We start from the raw sequence: 23265 nt of genomic DNA on the forward strand, positions 1-23265 counted from the left end.
GAGACAGAAAAGGGACAGAGAACCAAGTAGCTGATCACCTGTCCCGGATAGAACCAGTAGCAGGGGCATCTCTTCCCTTGACTAAGATCTCTAAAACCTTTCTGGATGAGCAATTCTTAGCCATTCAGGAAATACCATGGTTTGCAGACATTGCAAACTATAAGGCTGTAAGATTCATACCCAAAGAGTACAGTAGACAGCAAATGAAAAAATTAATTTCTGATGCAAAGTACTACTTGTGGGATGAACCATATCTCTTTAAGAGATGTGCAGACGGAATGATCCGCAGATGCGTGCCTAGAGAAGAAGCACAGAAGATCCTATTGCATTGCCATTGATCACAATATGGAGGACATTTCGGAGGTGAGCGAACAGCCACAAAAGTCCTCCAATGTGGCTTCTACTAGCCTACTCTCTATAGAGACTCCCGAGATTTTGTACGTAACTGTGACAGTTGCCAGAGAGCTAGTAATTTACCTCACAGTTATGCCATGCCTCAGCAAGGGATCTTAGAAATTGAGTTGTTTGATGTATGGGGTATTGATTTCATGGGGCCTTTCCCACTATCATACTCAAACACTTACATTCTGGTGGCAAAAGGTTATGTATCTAAATGGGTAGAGGCAATTGCCACACCCACAAATGATACTAAAACAGTGATGAAGTTCCTCTAAAAGCATATCTTTAGCAGATTTGGTGTCCCCAGAATACTAATCAGTGATGGAGGAACTCATTTCTGCAATAAACAGCTTGACTCTGCTTTGATCTGATATGGAATTAACCACAAAGTGGCAACTCCATATCATTCACAGACAAATGGGCAGGCTGAAGTCTCAAATAGAGAACTAAAATAAATCCAGGAACAGATTGTAAGTACCCGTAGAAAGGATTAGATAAGGAGTCTGGATGATGCTCTATGGGCATACAGAACTGCATTCAAAACTCCTATAGGGACCTCTCCATACCAGCTTGTGTATGAAAAAGCTTGTCACTTGCCAGTGAAACTGGAACACAAGGACTACTGGGCAACAGATTCCTAAACCTTGATGCCAAGTTAGCTGGAGAGAAAAGATTGCTCCAGTTGAATGAGCTAGAGGAATTCAGACTCAATGCTTTCGAAAATTCAAAAATTTACAAAGAGAAAGTAAAAAGGTGGCATGACAAGAAACTGTCATCCAGAGACTTTGAGCCAGGACAGAAGGTTCTACTGTTTAACTCTAGGCTCAGATTGTTCCCTGTGAAATTAAAATCCCGGTGGAGGGGACCATATGTGATCACAAGTGTGTCACCATATGGATATTTAGAGCTTTAGGATATTGACTCTGACAAAGAGTTCATTGTTAATGGACAGAGAGTCAAACATTATCTTGAAAGAAATGTTGAGCAAGAATGCTCAAAACTGATACTAGACTAAAGCTCAGTAAAAGTCCAACTAAAGACAAAAAAGAAGCGCTTTCTGGGAGGCAACCCAGTCATTAGCAAGGGTTCTTGTTATTTAAATAATAATTATAGGAGTTTGATATAAATTATCTTTAAGGTTAATTGTGAAATGCAGAAGTTTACAGAGTTACAGAAGGATTCAGAACACAAAGCAGAGAAAAGGAGCTCACTGGCTCGAAAACGCCAGTAAGAGGCATTTTTGGCGTTAAACGCTAGAATGGGTACCATTCTGGGCGTTTAATGCCAGTAAAGATACCATTCTCGGCGTTAAATGCCAGAATGGGTACCATTCTGGGCATTTAACGCCAGAGTTGCAGCATCTTGGGTGTTTAGAAAAATGCCCAATGACAAAGGATTCTTGACATTTAACGCCAGTCAGGGTACCTAGCTGGGTGTTAAACGCCCAAATTGGCCAACAAATAGGCGTTAAACGCCAGAATGGATACCATTCTGGACGTTTAACACCATAACTGACAGGGGGAGGTGATTCTGTTTTCAATTTAATTTTTTTTTTCAAATTTTCATGTTTTAATTCATAATTTTCAGCATAAACATGTTACAAATTTTCATCTCTAAAATTCAATTTTCAAAAATTTAATAATCTTCTAAATTCTTTTTAATTTTCTTTCAAAATCTCTTTCAAATCTTTTTCAAAAACTCATTTATCTTTTCAATTTCTTTCCAAATCTTTTCCAACTCATCATATCATCTTTTAATTCTTAGATGCATCAACAAAAATTCAGATTTAACTTCTTTATATCTTTTCCATATCTTTTGAATTTTAAAATCTCATATTTTTCATATCATGATTCATCTTTTACAAATCATATCTTTCTATCATATCTTTTTCAAAATTTTTGAAACCTACCCCTCCCTTTTAAATACACGTTCGGCCATCCCCAAACCTCCATCATTCGAATCTGTCTCCGCCTCTATTCCTCTCCTTTCCTTTCTTTTGCTTGAGGACAAGCAAACCTCTAAGTTTGGTGTGTTTTTCCGTGATCACTGAGCAAAACCTCACCAATCATGGCCCCTAAAGGAAAACAAACCACTTTAAGAGGCAAGAAAGAGAATAATCCAAAACCACTTTGGAATCATGAGATGTTATTAACCAAAGAACATGCAGACTATTACCACATAATAATGGGTTTGAGGTCAGTGATCCCAGAAGTTAAGTTCGATCTGAAAGAAGACGAATATCTGGAGATCCAAGAATAGATTTTAAATAGAGGTTGGGAAATTTTAGCTAATCCTGAGACAAAGGTGGGAAGAAACATGGTCCAAGAATTCTACTCAAATCTGTGGCTAACAGATAAACAGAGAATGAGGGAACTGCCTTCCATACCTTTCGAACTATGGTCAGAGGAAAGACTATTTACTTCCACCTTGACAAAATAAGAGAGGTCTTCAAGATGCCTCAACTACAAGATGATCTAGAATCCTTTAACAGGAGAATAGTGAGAGTAGATAAGCGTTTGGACCAAGTTCTAGAGGACATATGCCTTCCTGGAACTAAGTGGATAACAAACTCAAAAGGTGTCCCAAACCAACTCAAGAGCGAAGATCTCAAACCAGTCACTAGGGGCTGGTTGGACTTCATTGGGCATTCTATATTGCCCACTAGTAACCGCTCTGAGGTCACTGTCAAAATAGCAGTGATGATTCATTGCATTATGCCAGGAAACGAAGTGGAGATTCATCATCTAATTTCTTGTGATATTTACACAATTGCAAATAAGAACTCCACTGAAGCCAAATTGGCTTACCCAAGCTTAATCTCTTTGCTATGTAAAGATGCTGCGGTAAAGATGGGAGTGGATGAGTTCATCTCAGTCGAGCATTCAATCACTAAAAAGTCAATGGAGGGACAACAAGTACACGACAACTCCATCAAGAGGAGGGCGCAGGAGTTCCTCCCAGAAATCGTTCAAATTAACTACTGGGCCTGCCTAGAAGCATCTGTCATCAAGCTGCAAGAAGCTATGGATCAGCTTAAGGAAGAACAGCAAAATCAAAATAGCATGCTCTGCAAGCTGCTTAAGGAACAAGAAAAGCAAGGGCGTGAACTACAGGAGCTGAAGCGCCAAAAGCTCTCCCTTGAGGGACCAGACACCCCACAGATTAAAGAAGCATCCATCTCCCAAAATAAAGGTTGTTGAGTCCTAATCTTAAATCTGTGATAACTTTTATTATTAGAAACCTATCTTAAGAATTACATGAGTATTAGTAATTAGGGTCTTTATTTTTATTTTTATTTTTATTATCTCCAAGTAAGCTATAATTTATTCTTCTCATCATCACTAAACATGAATAAAATAGTAGATTTTCTTTAGAGTAAGGAGGCAATTATTTCAAGTTTTCAATAAGAAAAATTCTAATTATTTTTATATGGTGGCAACACTTTTTGTCTTCTGAATGAATGATTGAACAATGCATTTTTTTATAGTCAAGTTTATGAATGTTAAAATTGTTGTCTCTCGAAAGAATGCTGAAAAGAAAGAGAAATGTTATTGATAATCTAAAAAATCATAAAATTGATTCTTGAAGCAAGAAAAAGTAGTGAAAAATACAAAGCTTGCAAAAAAATGAAAAATAAAGAAAAAACAAGCAGAAAAAGCCAATAGCCCTTTAAACCAAAAGGCAAGGGTAAAAAGGATCCAAGGCTTTGAGCATTAATGGATAGGAGGGCCCAAGGGAATAAAATTCTAGCCTAAGCGGATAAATCAAGCTGTCCCTAATCATGTGCTTGTGTCATGAAGGTCCAAGTGAAACGCTTGAGACTGAGTGGTTAAAGTCGTGATCCAAAGCAAAAGAGTGTGCCTAAGAACTCTGGGCACCTCTAACTGGGGACTCTAGCAAAGCTGAGTAACAATTTGAAAGGTTCACCCAGTCATGTGTCTGTGGCATTTATGTATCTTGTAGTACTACTGGAAAACAAGATGCTTAAGGTCACAGCCAAGACTCATAAAGTAGTTGTGTTCAAGAATCAACACATTAAACTAGGAGAATCAATAATACTATCCAAATTTTGACTTCCTATGGATGCCAATCATTCTGAACTTCAAAGGATAAATTGAGATGCCAAAACTGTTCAAGAGCAAAAAGCTACTAGTCCTGCTCATCTACTTAGAATCTGAGGTTCACTTAAAACTCTGAGATGTATGGCCTCTTGATTTTCTTTCTACCCTATTTTATTTATCTAGTTGCTTGGGGACAAGCAACAGTTTAAGTTTGGTGTTGTGATGAGCGGATATTTTATACGCTTTTTGGGGGTATTTTCATGTAGTTTTTAGTATGCTTTAATCACTTTTTAGAATATTTTTATTAGTTTTTATGAAAAAATCACATTTCTAGACTTTATTATGAGTTTGTGTATTTTTCTGTGATTTCAGGTATTTTCTGGCTGAAATTGAGGGACTTGAGCAAAAATCTGATTCAAAGGCTGAGAAAGGACTGCAGATGTTGTTGGATTCTGACCTCCCTGCACTCGGAATGGATTTTTTGGAGCTACAGAAGTCCAATTGATGCGCTTTTAATTGCGTTGGAAAGTAGACATCTTGGCTTTCCCTCAATATATAATAGTCTATAATTTGCACGCGATTTGATAGCGCAAACAGGCGTTTAGTATAAAAACTACTTTTAGAGATGCATTTTGTACCTTATGACATTTTACATCTGAATTTTGTATCTTCTACGGCATGAGTCTCTAAACTCCATGATTGGGGGTGAGGAGCTCTGCTGTGTCTCAATGGATTAATGCAATTACTACTGTTTTTCATTCAATCACGCTTTTTTCTATTCTAAGATATTCATTTGCATCTCAACATGATAAATGTGATGATCCGTGACACTCATCACTATTCTCAACCTATGAACGCGTGCCTGACAACCACTTCTGTTCTACCATAGATTGAGTGGGTATCACTTGGGCTCCTGGTTCATGAGTTTGATTGCCTCTCCTGACAACAGAGCATTCAAATCCGTGAGATCAGAGTCTTCGTGGTATAAGCTAGAATCAATTGGGAGCATTCCTGAGATCCGAAAAGTCTAAACCTTATCTGTGGTATTCTGAGTAGGATCTGGGAAGGGATGACTGTGATGAGCTTCAAACTCATAAATGTTGGGCGCAGTGACAGTGTGTAAAAGGATCAACGGATTCTATTCCAACACAAATGAGAACCAACAGACGATTAGCCATATACATGGACCATTTTCATTGAGAGGACGGCGGGTAGCCATTGACAACGGTGATCTACCAGCATACAACTTGCCATGGAAGGAGCCTAGCGTGCGTGAAGAAGAAGATAGTAGGAAAGCAGAAATTCAGAAGACAGAGCATCTCTAAAACCCCAATCTGATCTCTATTACTGCATAACAAGTACTCTTTATTTCATGTTCTTTTACTTTCTGCAATTAAAACTAAGAATCATTATTGATATCCTGACTAAGAGTTACAAGATAACCATAGCTTGCTTTAAGTTGACAATCTCTATGGGATCGACCCCTACTCACGTAAGGTATTACTTGGACGACCCAGTGCACTTGCTGGTTAGTTGTGCGGAATTACAAAAGTGTAATTGTGATTTCGTGCACCACAATCTTACTCCAGTTAAGTTAATTAATCAAAACTAGTTTCAAAGTTTTATATTCTGTTTTTGTTCAATGATTGAAGTTTTACACTAGGAAAGGGCTAGATACAAATATATATAGAGAGAGAGAGAGAGTAGCATACCCAGAAACACCATCAACAATAGCAAGAACTCCCCCATTATAGTTGCTGACAAGCAAAGCATCTTCCCCACCTCTATCAACCTTAAGAAAAAGAATAGGACTTCAGAAAGTGGGAGGGACATGGGAAATGATATAATAAATTCCATCTAATGCCACCATCTTGTGTTGGTTTTCTTCCCTCTAATTTGGGAGGAATAGAATTTAATGCAAAATACTAATTTCTTTCCCCAACAAAATTAGTATATTCCATTGCTATATCAAAAAAATAGAATGAAAAATTACTCCATTTTAATAACAAAAATATCAAAACAATGAAACAGAACAATTATAAGACTTGCCCAATAATAAGACTTGCCCAAAGACCAACAGCAACACACAAAAATAGTTGCCTGCAAACAGAAAGCAATCTCATTAGTTCCAAAATAGGACAATGTACCATTCAATATTTTGCTAATGGAGAATTATAAAAGATACCAGTTCTTGACATCTTTCTGGACTCTAAAATTGAAGATAGTGAAGGAAGATCGTAGTGCAATCCAACTAACAATTGCAATCCCAATGGTCATTAAAGCAGTGTAAATAATGAGTTATTTTTTCAATGCCGGCTCAATTTCCTTCACAGCCTTTATCTCAAAAAAGTCAGTTGCAAATAAGGTGGTAAGTAAACAAACTATAATACCTACAGAGCTGACAATGAGAGGGTACAACATAACAGTCAACTCATGGTTCACCCCAAAAGAGGAGATGGAAGCAACAACAAGGGCAGCAAAGGATGACTCGGCATATGAACTGAAGAGATCAGATCCCATACCAGCAATATCCTAAACATTATCACCCACATTATCGGCAATCACCTTGTTATGTTAAGAACCAATAGACCATTTGCAGCAAGGAGAAATCCCATAACTGCACCAGATCTAAATGCAGGGATGAAAGCCTTTCCAACACCCTTCCTCACCTCCAGAGTGGTTCTCGCATTTGCATAAGTAGCAATTTTCATTCCAAGAAAACCGGAGACTAGCGACGTGACGCCACCGAGCAAGAATGAAATGGTGCTAAAGAGGGCAGTAGCTAGAGCTGGTTTACACATCTTGGATTCATCATAGGTGCAAGTCTGGTGGCTTGTGCTGAATCCTTGCACAGAGCCAAGGAAGAGGAATATCAAGATGGCAAAAGCCACCATGAAGATTCCCACATACTTGTACTCAGTGAAAAGGAAAGAGGTTGCTTATGTTGATGATCAACAAGAAATATACTAAAATAAGAAAAAATACACAACAATAGTTAAGAAAATATCCCGTAAATGTGAATTGAAGTTTTTTTTAATGCAGACATGCATAAAACTCCAAGCAACAGTTGAAACTAGGATCAGTTCTAGTAGTATTAAACTAAAACAAACCTAAAGCTAAAAGGTCTTTGTGAAGATATAGCCAATGGAGATAAAATTACATCTAAACCATGTTCAAATGGCAATAAGGAATTAAGAATACGAAAATGTTGAAACTATTTTACGGATGACAGGTAAAATATGTACTCTATGCTCATCAATAAACACATACTGCTCATATCAAGATCAAATCTAGTTTACATATATGGAATGTAAAAATGGACTATTTTGTGACAGTAACAACTTTTTTTCTTGAGCTATGGACAACCCAATAATAATTACTCCATTAGCATAATATTCCTTTTCTTTACATTGATAGAAACCATCAATGTACTTGAAGTTTACATAGGCCCACAAGTTTCATAACAAAGAACCTAGCAGCTATACTTGATGGCGATGACCTGCCTAGTTCTTGAAATTTTCTAGGGATGGTAATTTTCTATTTGAAGGAATATTTTAGCAAGCCTTAAATAAAATGTTAGAGAACATTTAGCAGTGACTAACAACAGCATCAATCTTTAGTCCATATCCAAGCACAAATCTACTGAGAGAAAACTCATGACACATAAAAAAATAATTTGGTTGATTTAATTCTGTCCACATGGATATAATCAAGTAGTCCTCCCAAATCTTGCTTTGACAAACTCAATCAGTAAAAAATGTTATTCAGGAGCAAAAATTAAATTAAAGAACAGCTATATCATTTTATGCTACTAGGGACCACATAAGGATTAACTTCTTCGTCATATCCTCGTCACATATCCATTATAAATTTACTATAAATCCTAGAAGTTTTACTTTATTCGATAATAGTTGTTAATGATATTTTCAAAGTGCATCTATCTCTATCATATGATGCCACCAAGTTTCACATCTGAAGTTACTTGTGACAGAGCAGAGTTGTCAGTATGTCATTTAACAAATGAATACAAGATTCAATCAACTCAGTTTCAAAATTTATAGGATCCAGTTCCTTCAGCTTCTCAACATGGTTATTTGTATCAGGATCCATTATATGATTACACATTACACCAAAAAATCAAAGCCATGATGCCATGTACTATGACCTAACAAAATTGAATGATACAATACAATCAGAAAGTCAGAAGAATGAGGCTAACCCCAAAAAGACAACAACAACAACATAAAGTCAGAAATAGACAAAACAACAAACAAGTAGAATGCATATTCAACAAAGTCCATTCTAAAATATACCCAATCTGATTCAATTCAATGCTCAACAAATTGGAGTTCCTTCACAAAAAGCTTGCCATTTCTGTGTCTGTAACAAAACTCTAAATTATTTTCAAAACAGAATAGATACAATGGCAAGAGAATCAATGTTATCAGAAGGGACGACGGAGACTACCTGAACCAACGGTGATGAGAAGAAAAGGTAGAAGCGGCGACGACGCTAACGAGCTTCAACGAGCAGCGACAGAAAATAGTGTCGAGAGGGAGGCGAAATTAATTGGCGTCGAAGATGAAAGAGAGATACTAGTGACCGGGTGTGACAGAGAGATTGGGAAACGGATGTGATGGAGCTTCGGGCAACGGCGGTGCAACGGCGAGAGGTGCTGCCGATGAAGGATTTGGAGGGGGTGGGTGAGGAGCCCGCGAAGGATGGGGTGTTCTGAAAAATGAAGAGATGGACGAGAATTAAACTCTTATTCTAATATTTCCAACGAAAAATTTTAAATTACAGACGGATTTTCGATCTGTAATAATTTAATAAAATATAGCATCATTGTCTATTTAATTACAGACGAATTTTCCATCTGTAATCATATCCCACGAAAAAAATTAATTTTTCCGATGGAATTATCGACGGATTCTCTTTTTCGTCTGTAATTTATGCTAATTCATTTTTTTTCGACAAAAAATTCCTCTGGAATTCCGTCTATAATAACTAATTTTCTAGTAGTAAAACTCGCAACTTTTGGGCGTAGTAACAGTGCACAAAAGGATCAATGGATCTTATTCCGACACAAGTGAGAACCGACAGATGATTAGCCCTGCAGTGAGAACCATAGCCAAACCATTTTCACTGAGAGGACGAATGGTAGCCATTGACAACGGTGATCCACCAACTTACAGCTTGCCATGGAAAGGAGTGCGCATGATTGGATGGAAGCAATATGGAAGCATAGGTTTAGAAGCAACAAAGCATCTCCAAACGCTTATCTGAAATTCCCACCAATGAATTACATAAGTATCTCTATGTTATTTTCCATTTTATTTACCTTTTAATTATCAAAACCTCATGACCATTTGAATCCGCCTGACTGAGATTTACAAGATGACCATAGCTTGCTTCAAACCGGCAATCTCCGTGGGATCGATCCTTACTCACGTAAGGTATTACTTGGACGACCCAGTGCACTTGCTGGTTAGTTGTGCGGAGTTGTGAAAAGTGTGATCACAATTTCGTGCACCAAGTTTTTGGCACTGTTGGCGGGGATTGTTCGAGTTTGGACAACTGACGGTTCATCTTGTTGCTTAGATTAGGTAATTTTCTTCTTGTTTCAACCTTTATTTTATTTTCAAAAACTTTTTCAAAAATCTTTCAAAATTTTTTCTTCTTTTTCGTTTTTCCAAAAATTTTTCAAAAATTTTTTTATAAAATCATAAAAACCAAAAAAATATTTTGTGTTTCTTGTTTGAGTCTAGTGTTAAATTTTAAGTTTGGTGTCAATTGCTTGCGTTAATTTTTCTTAATTTTTGAAAACATATGCATTGTGTTCTTCATTGATCTTCAAGTTGTTCTTGATGATTTTCCTTGTTCTGATCTTTAAATCCTCCTGTTTTGTGTCTTTTCTTATTTTTCATATGCATTTTCAAATCCATAGTGTCTAAACTTCAAAAATTTCTAAGTTTGGTGTCTTGCATATCTTTCTTTTCTTAAAAAAACTAATTTCAAAAATATGTTCTTGATGCTCATCATAATCTTCAAAGTGTTCTTGGTGTTCATCTTAACATTCATAGTGTCCTTACATGTATTACTTGTTTTGATCTTGCATTTTTATGTTTTATTTCATTTTGTTATTTTTCTCTCTCTTCATTAAAAATTCAAAAATAAAAAATATCTATTTTCAAGTAAATAATACAGAGAAATGAAGATTCAGAACATACAGCAGAGGAATCACAGAGAAAAAGCTAGGCGTTTAGAAAAATGCCCAGTAAGGAAGGAATTCTGGCTTTAAACGCCAGCCAGGGTATCTGGCTGGGCGTTAAACACCCGAAGAGGTAGCATTCTGGGCGTTAAACGCCAGAATAGATAGCATCCTGGGCGTTTAATGCCAGGATGACACAGGGGAGGTAATTTCGTTTCAAATTCAATTTTTTTTCAAATTTTCATATTTCAAATCATAATTTTAATATCTTATCTTTCCACATTTTCAAAAATCCTTGCTAAGAATTAATGTTTTGATTCAAAAATTTTAAGTTTGTTACTTTCTTGTTAGGAAGGGATCAATCTTTGAAATTTAGAATCATAACTTTTTATTTCTTGTTAGTCAAGTCATCAATTTTAAAAATCAAATCTTTTTCAATCATATCTTTTCAAAATCAAATCTTTTTAATTTATTTTTCAATCATATCTTTTCAAATCATATCTTTTTCAATCAAATCTTTTTCAGTCATATCTTGTTTTAAAATTTGGATTTCAAAATATTTTCCTAACTCCTTATCTTTTCAAAATTATTTTTAAATCTTTTTCAACTAATTACTTATCTTTTTCAAAACCACCTAACCACTTTTCCACTTCCAATTTTTGAAAATCACTAACCATTTTTTCAAAAATCTTTTTAATTAACTAATTATTTTAAATTCTAATTTTATTTCATTCCTTTTTCAAATTTTCAAAAACTCTCTCTCCTCTCGTTCTATTTTATTTAATTGCTAACATTCCTCCTCCACTCATCTAAAATTTCGAACTCACTTCCTCCCTCTTCTCATTCTTCTACTCCTTTTCCTCTGACACATCAAGGAATCTCTATAACTGTGATATAGAGGATTCCACTACTCCCTTTTGTTCTCTTCTTTTTCATATGAGCAGAAACAAGGATAAAAACATTCTTGTTGAAGCCGATCCTGAACCTGAAAGGACTCTGAAGAAGAAGCTAAGAGAATTTAAAGCACAACACTCCATAGAGGACCTTTCAGAGAATTTCAAAAAAGAGAGTAGACATGGCAGGCGAACCCAACAACAATGCAAGAGATGCAAGGAAGATGCTTGGTGACTATACTGCACTAACTTCCAACTTCTATGGAAGAAACATCTCAATTCCTGCCATTGGAGCAAACAACTTTGAGCTTAGGCCTCAATTAGTTTCTCTAATACAGTAGAATTGCAATTTTCATGGACTTCCATCGGAAGATCCTCATCAGTTCTTAGCTAAATTCTTGCAAATCTGTGATACTATCAAGACCAATGGGGTTGATCCCGAGGTCTACAGACTTATGCTTTTCCCCTTTGCTGTAAGAGATAGGGCTAGAACATGGTTGGACTCACAACCTAGAGAAAGCCTGAAATCTTGGGACAAATTGGTCAACGCTTTCTTGACCAAATTCTTTCCTCCTCAAAAGCTGAGCAAGCTTAGAGTGGATGTCCAAACCCTCAAATAGAAGGAAGGTGAATCACTCTATGAAGATTGGAAAAGATACAAGCAATTAACCAAAAGGTGTCCTTCTGACATGCTTCCAGAATGAAGCATCATATGTATATTCTATGATGGTCTGTCTGAGTTGTCCAAGATGTCAATAGACCATTCTGCTGGTGGATCTCTTCATCTGAAAACACTTGTAGAAGCCCAAGAACTCATTGAGATGGTTGCAAATAACAAGTTTATGTACACTTCTAAAAGAAATCCTGTGAATAATGGGATAACTCAGAAGAAGGGAGTTCTTGAGATTGATACTCTAAATGCCATATTAGCTCAGAAGAAAATATTGACTCAGCAAGTCAATATGATTTCTCAGAATCTGACTGGATTGCAAGATGCATCCAGCAGTGCTAAAGAAGCCTCCTCTAAAGGAGAAGCTTATGACCCTGAGAATCCTACAATGGAAGAGGTGAATTACATAGGAGAACACTATGGAAACACCTATAATCCTGCATGGATGAATAATCCAAATTTCTCATGGAAGGATTAACAGAAGCCTCAACAAGGCTTCAACAACAATAATGGTGGGAGAAATAAGTTTGGCAATAGCAAACCTTTTCCATCATCTTCTCAGCAACAGACAGAGAATTCTGAGTAGAGCCTCTCTGGCTTAGCAAACATAGTCTCTGATCTATCTAAGACCATTCTCAGTTTCATGAATGAAACAAGGTCCTCCATCAGAAATTTGGAGGCACAAGTGGGTCAGCTGAGTAAAAGAGTTACTGAAACTCCTCCTAGTACTCTCCCAAGCAATACAGAAGAGAATCCCAAAAGAGAGTGCAAGGCCATAACCATATCCAAAAGAGAGTGCAAGACCCTTACAATGTGGTCTGATGAGCGAATAATTTATACGCGTTTTGGCATTGTTTTTAGGTAGTTTTTAGTATGTTTTAGTTACATTTTAGTATATTTTTATTAGTTTTTATGCAAAAATCACATTTCTGGACTTTATTATAAGTTTGTGTGTTATCTCATGATTTCAGGTATTTTCTGGCTGAAATTGAGGGACCTGAGCAAAAATCTGATTCAAAGGCTAATAAAGGACTACAGATGCTGTTGGATTCTGACCCTTTTCTGGTGTGTAAAACGCAAGAACTGGCACCAAATCTGGAGTTAAACGCCCAAACTGGCACCCAAGCTGGCGTTTAACTCCAAGGATGGCCTATGCACATGAAAGCTTCAAAGCTCAGTATAAACACACACCAAGTGGGCCCCAGAAGTAGATTTCTGCACTATCTACTCATTTTCTGTAAACATAATTTACTAGTTTAGTATAAATAGCACATCTTACTATTGTATTCATATCTTTGGACCACTTTTTGATCCTTTGATCAGGTCTTCTTCCCTTGTTTTCGAATTCTTATGCCATTTGGGAGGCTGGCCATTCGGCCATGCCTAGACCTTTTGTTCTTATGTATTTTCAACGGTGGAGTTTCTACACCTCATAGATTAAGGTAAGGAGCTCTGCTGTTCCTCATGAATTAATGCAAGTACTATTGTTTTTCCTCCAACTCATTCCTACTTCTTCTCCAAGATATACTGATGCATGAAAACTTGTCTCTCAACAAATTTCCCTTCGGCAAGTATACCGAATTGTCGTCAAGTAAAACTCACAATAGAGTGAGGTCGAATCCCACAAGGATTGATTGGTCAAGCAACTTTAGTTAGAAGAATATGCTAGTTGAGCTAAACAGAATTGAGATTGAGATGCAGAAATTTAAATGACTAGAAAGTAAATAATAGAAATTAAAGTGCAGAATCTTAAATGGGGAGTTGGGGTAATGAGCAGGAAATTAAATGGCAGAAAGTAAATAGAATGGGTAAGATCATAAATGGGGAGATCATTGGGTTTAGGAGATGTTGTATTTTTCGGATCAAGTTCATTCTCATCTCTTCCTCAATTAATGCATTCATTAATCTCCTTGGCAATCTTAAGTGATTGGATCCCAATTCCTTGGCAATCCAATCTCTCTAAGCTTAAACAATTGCCCAATTCCTTGATTTAATTGCTCATGGGAAGAGATGAAAGTGAGGTCACTGATTATACCACATGTATTTCCAAATCAAAGTGTTGGGAGGATTAAATATCACAATATCCATCCAAACCCCAATTTAGTCCAACATGAGAAAGCATTTCTAGCATGATCTCCTCATCCCTTTTCCAAGGTTCAAAGGAGATCCAATTATGGAGAGTTTCTTTTCCAAGACAACTAACCAATTGAATTAAGATCGAAAGCTTTCTAGTAAGATCAAGAGAAAAGAAAGAAGAAAAAGAATGAAAACTATAATTGATCCATCAAATTACAACAGAGCTCCCTAACCCAATGAAAGGGGTTTAGTTGTTCATAGCTCTAGGAATCAAAAATGGCAGAAAAGAAGAACCCATGCTAGAAGTACAAAAAAGTAAATATGCAGAGAGTAGTTTCCAAAAGTGCTAAGCTCCTCTCTAGTTCAAAACTACTCCTATATATACTACTCCTCATGATCTTCTAATGAGTTCTTCAAGTCTTGGATGTGGGCTCTGGACCTTGAGTTGAAGCAATTCTCATCTTTAGTGGGCCCAGCTTGCAGAGAAATATGAATTAGGCTTGGGCATTTAGTGAGATTAACGTTGAATACATTTTGGGTGTGAGAACGTTAGTGGAATTCACTTTTTCCACTAACGTTCCACCCTTATACACCCACGTTAATCCCAACGTTAGAAATCTTAACGTGACTTCTAACGTTTCCTACTCAATCCTTGGCCAACGTTAATGGGACTCACCTTTCCCATTAACGTTGGCTTGTGCCCCTTTTTGCAAACGTTAATGGGAATCACTTTTCCCATTAACGTTGCTTGCCTCTTGCCCCTACGTTAGATCTCACGTTAGCTTGGCTAACGTAGCTCTTTACGTGGGTATCTATCACCTTCGAGAGCGTTAGTGACACTCACCTTTGTCACTAACGCTCCAATTGCCTTAAATCCCTATGTTAGAACCCACGTTAACTAAGTTAACGTGGCTCTTAACGTAGTAATGAAGCCATCTCCCAACGTTAGTGACAAAAGTGAGTGTCACTAACGTTGGTTCTTTGAACCTAACTCCATGTTAACTTTCACGTTAACAATCTTAACATGAGAGTTAACGCAGGCAATGCTAATGATCCAACGTTAGTGGCAAAAGTGAGTGTCACTAACGTTGGCGTTGTTGATCCTCTTCCATGTTAGAGTTCACATTAACTAAGTTAACGTGACTCTTAACGTGGGGCATTGCCTAGTTTCCCAACGTTAGTGGTGTTCACTTTTACCACTAACGTTGAGGAGAAACGTTATTGGAGTTCATGTTTCTCATTAACGTGGAGTCCTCTTTTTCTTCTACGTTAAGTACCACGTTAACTTAGTTAACGTGGCTCTTAACGTAAGCTATGAATGGCTTCGCAGGCGTTATTGGTGATCACTTTTCTCATTAACGTTGCAAGCTGTTTGCCATCCCACGCTAGTAGTCACGTTAACTAAGTTAACGTGAATGCTAACGTGGTTCTTCCATACTTCATTTGTCCTGAAATCAAGCAATTAAAGTGCATCAAAGCTCTAGCCAAAGTCATGAGATTATGCATCATTAAGTTATCATGCAATTCTGGCAAAAATCTCATGAAATCATGTAAAATTCACAATAGTTGCTTAAATGAAGGTGTAAGTGTATTTTCACCCAAAACTTGCCTTATTCACTAAGAAAATGCATGAAACTACCCTAAAACAGTAAAGAAAAGGTCAGTGAAACTGGCCTAGATGCCCTGGCATCACAACACCAAACTTAAAGCTTGCTCCCAAGTCACAAGGGATGTGGAAACTCCCTGGATCCTCCTTCTTTGTAGGTGCCCCTGGTTGAATGAGGGCACTGCAGTCCTTGTTCATCTTTATGGTTTATCCACCTTTCAATGGACTCTTTCTGGCTAGTAGCTCCTTTATATACTTGATGTAGAAAGGCATTTGCTGGAGGGCTCTAATGAATAGTATATTTACATCAAGAGATGCAAACATATTAAGGAACCTTGAGTACATTCTCCCTGCTACACCACCTTTAAGCCTGTGGGGAAAAGGTGCATATGGGTTCAACACATCCTTCTTCCTTAGCTCTTCTTGGGATGTTAGTTGAGTTGTACAACTTTCTTCCTCCTGGCTTTCTTTGTGATTGTTTTGAAGGTGTTCTACTCCATTCATACTCCCCTCATCACTTGTGGTTATCATTTTGCATTCTTCCCATCTCACTTTCTTTGTTTCTCCTCTTGGATTCTTCTCTGTATCACTGGGGAATCCATCAGTGGGTTTGGGAATTTGTTGAGATAGATACCCTACTTGGGACTCCAATCTCTTGATGTTTTCTCCTTGGTTCTTGATATTAGCTCGCACTTCTTCCTTAAACACTTTGTTGTCTTGGACTTCTCTGCATATGTTTTCAAGTAGAGCCTCAATCTTTGAAAGCCTATCATCTGTTAATGATGGTGGGTTGAGATTAGGTGGTTGAGAAGGTTGGTTAGATGGATGTTGGTAATATCTCTGTGAGGTGTTTTAATGAGTAGCATTGTTGTTGGAGTTGAAGTTGTGGCGTCTCTGATCTTGCCCCTGGTCTTGTTGATTTTCCCATCCAAAGTTGGGGTGATTCCTCCATCCAGAGTTGTAAGTTTTGGAGTATAGATCATGGACTTGTCTAGGTGAGTTTTCAACATAGTTGGCTTGCTCCCAGTCACCTTCTTCTCCTATGTTTGCTCCTTCTTGAGCTGATGATGAAGTGATGGCTGCTGCAATTTGGTTCTCCTCTACCTTCTTGGTAAGATCTGCTAGCTGTTTGGTGATCATCTTATTTTGAGCTAGCAAGGCATCCATGTGGTTTAGCTCTATTACTCCTCTAGTGTTGCTTCTTTCGGAAGCATAGAAATAGTCATTCTCAGCAACTGTTTTAATGACATCTATGGCTTCTTCAATGGTTTTCTTCTTGTTTAAAGACCCTCTTGATGAATGATCCACAACCTTCTTTGATTCATAGGAAAGACCTTCATAGAAGATGTGAAGTTGAACCCACTCATTAAACATCTATGGTGGGCATCTCCTTGTCAAGTCTTTGAATCTCTCCCATGCTTCATAAAGTGTCTCACCATCTTGTTGTCTAAAAGTCTGCACCTCAGTTCTTAGCCGATTAATCCTTTGAAGAGGATAAAATCTTGCTAAAAACTTGTTCACCACTTCTTCCCCAATTAGTTAAGCTTTCCTTTGGGAAAGATTCAAGCCATTTAGATGCCTTGTCCCTTAGTGAAAAGGGGAACAAGAGCAACCTATAAACATCAGGGTGGACTCCATTGGACTTCACCGTGTCACAAATCCTCAAGAAGGTGGTCAAGTGTTGGTTAGGGTCTTCTTGAGCACCTCCTCCAAATGAGCAATTATTTTGCACCAAAGTGATGAGCTGAGGTTTTAACTTGAAATTGTTGGCATGTATGGTGGGTTTCTGAATGCTACTCCCACAGTTTCCAGGATTAGGATTGATATATGATCCTAAAACCCTCCTTTCTTGCCCATCACGGTTGGCATGGCCTTGATTATGAGCCTCCTCTTCATGGTTGTTCTCCAAATTCTCTTTCATGTTGGGTTCAAAGTATTCTTCCTCTTCCTCAGCACCAATAATCCTTTTTCCTCTTGCCTCCCTTCTTAGCGTCCAAAGGGTTCTTTCAGGTTCTGAATCAAAGGATTTTGAGACTCCTTCTCTTCTCCCTGTCATACAACAAACAGATTGCACAACAGGAGGTATACTGAAGATTATTCTTGTTAGAGTAATTGTTAGTGTGAGTGATGCAATTTATCAAACAGTTAGTGGGTTAGTGAGCTGAATTATGATCAACAAAGAAAAAGAGAACAGAAAATAGAGAGGGTATAGGGGATGAGGAAGAAATTAAAAACGAACTAAGGTAAATTGACTGAATAATAAAAAAACGAATAACGAAATAAGAAAAATGCTCAATCTAGTGATCTTCTAACTTAATCATTGTTGATTCAAAATCAATCCCCGGCAACGGCGCCATAAACTTGATGCATGAAAACTTGTCTCTCAATAAATTTCCCTTCGGCAAGTATACCAAATTGTCATCAAGTAAAACTCACAATAGAGTGAGGTCGAATCCCACAAGGATTGATTCGTCAAGCAACTTTAGTTAGAAGAATATGCTAGTTGAGCTAAACAGAATTGAGATTGAGATGCAGAAATTCAAATGACTAGAAAGTAAATAACAGAAATTAAAGTGCATAATCTTAAATGGGGAGTTGGGGTAATGAGCAGGAAATTAAATGGCAGAAAGTAAATAGAATGGGTAAGATCAGAAATGGGGAGATCATTGGGTTTAGGAGATGTTGCATTTTCCGGATCAAGTTCATTCTCATCTCTTCCTTAATCAATGCATTCATTAATCTCCTTGGCAATCTTAAGTGATTGGATCCCAATTCCTTGGCAATCCAATCTCTCTAAGCTTGAACAATTGTCCAATTCCATGATTTAATTGCTCATGGGAAGAGATAAAAGTGTGGTCACTGATTATACCACATGTATTTCCAAATCAAAGTGTTGGGAGGATTAAATGTCACAATATCCATCCAAACCCCAATTTGGTCCAACATGAGAAAGCATTTCTAGCATGATCTCCTCATCCCTTTTCCAAGGTTCAAAGGAGATCCAATTATGGAGAGTTTCTTTTCCAAGACAACTAACCAATTGAATTAAGATCGAAAGCTTTCTAGTAAGATCAAGAGAAAAGAAAGAAGAAGAAGAATGAAAACTATAATTGATCCATCAAATTACAACAGAGCTCTCTAACCCAATGAAAGGGGTTTAGTTGTTCATAGCTCTAGGAATAAAAAATGGCAGAAAAGAAGAACCCATGCTAGAAGTACAGAAAAGTAAATATGCAGAGAGTAGTTCCCAAAAGTGCTAAGCTCTTCTCTAGCTCAAAACTACTCCTATATATACTACTCCTCATGATCTTCTAGTGAGTACTTCAAGTCTTGGATGTGGGCTCTGGACCTTGAGTTAAAGCAATTCTCATCTTTAGTGGGCCCAGCTTGAAGAGAAATATGAATTAGGCTTGGGCATTTAGTGAGATTAACATTGAATAAATTTTGGGTGCGAGAACGTTAGTGGCATTCACTTTTTCCACTAACGCTCCACCCTTATACACCCACATTAATCCCAACGTTAGAAATCTTAACGTGACTTCTAACGTTTCCTACTCAATCCTTGGCCAATGTTAATGGGACTCACCTTTCCCATTAAGGTTGGCTTGTGCCCTTTTTCGCAAACGTTAATGGGAATCACTTTTCCCATTAACGTTGCTTGCCTCTTGCCCCTACGTTAGATCTCACGTTAGCTTGGCTAACGTAGCTCTTTACGTGGGTATCTATCACCTTCGAGAGCGTTAGTGACACTCACCTTTGTCACTAACGCTCCAATTGCCTTAAGTCCCTACGTTAGAACCCACGTTAACTAGGTTAACGTGGCTTTTAACGTAGTAATGAAGCCATCTCCCAACGTTAGTGACAAAAGTAAGTGTCACTAACGTTGGTTCTTTGAACCTAACTCCACGTTAACTTTCACGTTAACAATCTTAACGTGAAAGTTAACGCAGGCAATGCTAATGATCCAACGTTAGTGACAAAAGTGAGTGTCACTAACGTTGGCGTTGTTGATCCTCTTCCACATTAGAGTTCACGTTAACTAAGTTAACGTGACTCTTAACGTGGGGCATTGCCTAGTTTCCCAATGTTAGTGGTGTTCACTTTTACCACCAACATTGAGGAGAAACATTATTGGAGTTCATGTTTCTCGTTAACGTGGAGTCCTCTTTTTCTTCTACGTTAAGTACCACGTTAACTTAGTTAACGTGGCTCTTAACGTAAGCTATGAATGGCTTCGCAGGCGTTATTGGTGATCACTTTTCTCATTAACATTGCAAGCTCTTTGCCATCCCACGTTAGTAGTCACGTTAACTAAGTTAACGTGAATGCTAACGTGGTTCTTCCATGCTTCATTTGTCCTGAAATCAAGCAATTAAAGTGCATCAAAGCTCTAGCCAAAGTCATCAGATTATGCATCTTCAAGTTATAAAGCAATTCTGGCAAAAATCTCATGAAATCATGCAAAATTCACAATAGTTGCTTAAATGAAGGTGTAAGTGTATTTTCACCCAAAACTTGCCTTATTCACTAAGAAAATGCATGAAACTACCCTAAAACAGTAAAGAAAAGGTCAGTGAAACTGGCCTAGATGCCCTGGCATCATATACTCTTGTACTTAATTTAGTTAAGTCAGACTGAAGGGGTGACCCGTGACAATCACCCACTATCTTCAGTACTCTCTTAGCCAAGATCCGCGTGCCTGACAACTACAAGCGGTCTACATGATGTTCAATGTAGTCATTGGATGCCAGCTGGAGTGTATTCTCTTGGGTCTCTGATGAGCGGATAATTTATACACTTTTTGGCATTGTTTTTAGTATGTTTTTGGTAGTTTTAGTTGAGTTTTTAGTATATTTTTATTAGTTTTTAGTTAAAATTTACTTTTCTGGAATTTACTATGAGTTTGTGTGTTTTTCTGTGATTTCAGGTATTTTCTGGCTGAAATTGAGGGACCTGAGCAAAAATCTGATTCAGAGACTGAAAAGGACTGCAGATGCTGTTGGATTCTGACCTCCCTGCACTCGAAGTGGATTTTCTGGAGCTACAGAAGCCCAATTGGCGAGCTCTCAACGGCGTTGGAAAGTAGACATCCTGGGCTTTCCAGCAATATATGATAGTCCATACTTTGCTCAAGATTTGATGGCCCAAACCGGCGTTCAAAGTCACCTCAAGAAATCCCAGCGTTAAACGCTGGAACTGGCACCCAAATTGGAGTTAAACGCCCAAACTGGCACAAAAGCTGGCGTTTAACTCCAAGAAGAGTCTCTACACGAAATTGCTTCATTGCTCAGCCCAAGCACACACCAAGTGGGCCCGGAAGTGGATTTTTATGTCATTTACTCATCTCTGTACACCCTAGGCTACTAGTTTTCTATAAATAGGACCTTTTACTATTGTATTAGGGAGCTTTTGATCATGTTTTATGATTGAACTCACTTTGGGAGGCTGGCCATTCGGCCATGCCTAGACCTTATGCTTATGTATTTTCAACGGTGGAGTTTCTACACACCATAGATTAAGGTGTGAGCTCTGCTGTACCTCGAGTATTAATGCAATTACTATTGTTCTTCCATTCAATTCCGCTTGTTCTTGTTCTAAGATATCACTTGTTCTTCAACTTGATGAATGTGATGATCCGTGACACTCATCATCATTCTCACTTATGAACAAGGTGACTGACAACCACTCTTGTTCTACAAGCAACCAAGGCTCTAGTGAATATCTCTTGGATTCCTGATGGCACGATGCATGGTTGATCGCCTGACAACCGAGTGCTCGCCTGACAAACGAGCCAACCATTCCGTGAGATCAGAGTCTTCGTGGTATAGGCGAGAACTGATGGCAGCATTCAAGAGAATCCGGAAGGTCTAACCTTGTCTGTGGTGTTCTGAGTAGGATTCAATGACTGAATGACTGTGACGTGCTTCAAACTCCTAGCAGGCGGGGCGTTAGTGACAGACGCAAAAGTATCAATGGATATTATTCCGGCCTGACCGAGAACCGACAGCTGAATTCCGCTATGCTGTGACAGAGCATATGCAATCGCTTTCACTGAGAGGATGGGAGGTAGCCATTGACAACGGTGAAACCCTACACGAGCTTGCCATGGAAAGGAGTAAGAAGGATTGGATGAAGACAGTAGGAAAGCAGAGAGACGGAAGGGAAGGCATCTTCATGCGCTTATCTGAAGTTCCTACCAATGAATTACATAAGTATCTCTATCTTTATCTTTTATGTTATTTTCGTTCATCACCATATACATCTGAGTCTGCCTGACTAAGATTTGCAAGATGACCATAGCTTGCTTCAATACTAACAATCTCCGTGGGATCGACCCTTACTCACGTAAGGTATTACTTGGACGACCCAGTGCACTTGCTGGTTAGTTGTGCGAAGTTGTGTAATGCCATGGGATTGAGCTACCAAGTTCTTGGAGTTCATGACCGGGGATTATGAGAGTTGTGAAAAAGTATTGTTCACAATTTCGCGCACCAGTCTCTGATCTATGTGTTTGACTAGCATATCCTAACAACAGAGCATTCAAATCATTGAGATTAGAACCTTCATGGTATAGGATAGAAATAATTGGCAGCATTCCTGAGATTCGGAAAGTCTAAACCTTGTCTGTGGTATTCCGAGTAGGATCTGGGAGAGGATAACTGTGACGAGCTTCAAACTCGCGACTGTTGGGCGCAGTGATAGTACGCAAAAGGATCAATGGATCTTATTCCGACACAAGTGAAAACTAACAGATGATTAGCCCTGTAGTGAGAACCGTAGCCGGACCATTTTTACTGAGAGGACGGATGGTAGCCATTGACAACGGTGATCCACCAACTTACAGCTTGCCATAGAAGGGAGTGCGCATGATTGGATGGAAGCAATAGAGAAGTAGAGGTTCAGAAGCAACAAAGCATCTCCAAACGCTTATCTGAAATTCCCACCAATGAATTACATAAGTATCTCTATGTTATTTTCCGTTTTATTTACCTTTTAATTATCAAAACCTCATGACCATTTGAATCTGCCTGACTGAGATTTACAAAATAACCATAGCTTGCTTCAAGCCGGCAATCTCCGTGGGATCGACCCTTACTCACATAAGGTATTACTTGGACAACCCAGTACACTTGCTGGTTAGTTGTGCGGAGTTGTGAAAAGTGTGATCACAATTTCGTGCACCATGGTCATCAACCCAGAGAAAGAATTTGCAATGTGCTTCTGCCACCTAAATCAAATAGAACACAATGAATGTATGGTGGTACAAAACACTCCAATTCAATCTAATCCATATATGTCACTGTAATTAATCTCTAAAGGCTAAATCTAAAAAATCCTTTCAAATTTTT

At 38.1% G+C, this 23265-nt stretch overlaps 1 non-coding gene across 1 annotated transcript; it reads left to right on the forward strand.

The window, feature by feature from the left end:
* Nucleotides 1–17287: 17287 nt before the first annotated feature.
* On the forward strand, nucleotides 17288–17392 carry LOC130948744 (small nucleolar RNA R71). The gene has a single exon (XR_009073183.1). It is a non-coding gene; the product is annotated as a small nucleolar RNA R71 (small nucleolar RNA).
* Nucleotides 17393–23265: the final 5873 nt, after the last annotated feature.

The sequence above is a fragment of the Arachis stenosperma genome, chromosome 1 (assembly GCF_014773155.1).
Source record: "Arachis stenosperma cultivar V10309 chromosome 1, arast.V10309.gnm1.PFL2, whole genome shotgun sequence".
NCBI lineage: Eukaryota > Viridiplantae > Streptophyta > Magnoliopsida > Fabales > Fabaceae > Arachis > Arachis stenosperma.